Genomic DNA, 980 nt, shown 5'->3' with positions numbered 1-980 from the left:
TTCCTTTACAAAAGGTACGAATACGTTGCGTTTATGTATTTATTGTATTTTGCTTTGCTTTGCTTTTATCAAACATTGTCATCTACACTCGGTTTTCTTATTATTATAAAAATTTTTTTAATTTGTTCGACAGACGGGCTCCCCAGCTCCGTTTAACTTTTTGACACCTTGAAAAAAGAAAAAAAAAACTTAATTAAAAATGAAGGAAAATTATTCAATTTTTGTGAATTTTTTACCTCAAATTTTTATTCAATATTACTGAAAATGGTGACAGCTGGGTGGTTGTTTTCATTTTTTATTTGCGACACACAAATGAGGATGTACAGGCAATACAAACGAATTCGACAAATGTTACAATGTTTTCCGTCGGCCTAAGCCCTGGCCGATTATCCCCTAAGTAGAGATTTACATGAGGAAAACTTATACAATTAATGTTATTTTTTTTATATTACTTACGCATTATATATAATATGTACTTTTATGCCCACACAATTGAAGAATAACAATTGATTTTCTTATATCGTTTGTAGCATTTAGGTGCAATACTGCCTCAACAATCCGAGGAACGGTTTGCTAAATCTTCCAAGTTTCTGCAAAGGCCTCAACGTTTAATTGAAATCCTTTGAGTTTTATGGATAGATAATAGTCGCGTCGAGTGTACGATACGAGTGCATTAACACGTTGGCGTTTTTTTGCCACTATGGGCAGATGCGATAGAAATTTGGAAAACACGCTTAACCATCACTCTACGATTATCGAGAATAATTTTAGGGATTTTCCGCATATTTTCTGGCATAATCAGCTCGTTTGCGCGCTCACTCTTTTCAGACGTTTGAGCGTTTTTTTTTTTTAAATACACTGAACAACCGGTAAGTTGTTCTCAACAGAGAAGAGTTGTTTTAACAGTAATAAAAGCAGTGTCTTTAGATCAACTGCAATGCGTAAGAATATCATCGAGATGATGCGAAATTTGAGAAGGC

At 34.0% G+C, this 980-nt stretch overlaps 1 long non-coding RNA gene across 1 annotated transcript; it reads right to left on the bottom strand.

The window, feature by feature from the left end:
- LOC119632565 lies at positions 1-749 on the bottom strand. The gene is made up of 3 exons (XR_005246792.1): positions 457-749; positions 237-393; positions 1-167 (listed from the first exon to the last, which is right to left on the bottom strand). It is a non-coding gene; the product is annotated as an uncharacterized LOC119632565 (long non-coding RNA).
- Positions 750-980: the final 231 nt, after the last annotated feature.

Source organism: Glossina fuscipes, unplaced genomic scaffold (assembly GCF_014805625.2).
Source record: "Glossina fuscipes isolate IAEA_lab_2018 unplaced genomic scaffold, Yale_Gfus_2 1, whole genome shotgun sequence".
Taxonomy (NCBI): Eukaryota; Metazoa; Arthropoda; class Insecta; order Diptera; family Glossinidae; genus Glossina; species Glossina fuscipes.
Note: the sequence above shows the minus strand (reverse complement) of the source record. Positions and strands in the feature narration are given on the sequence as shown.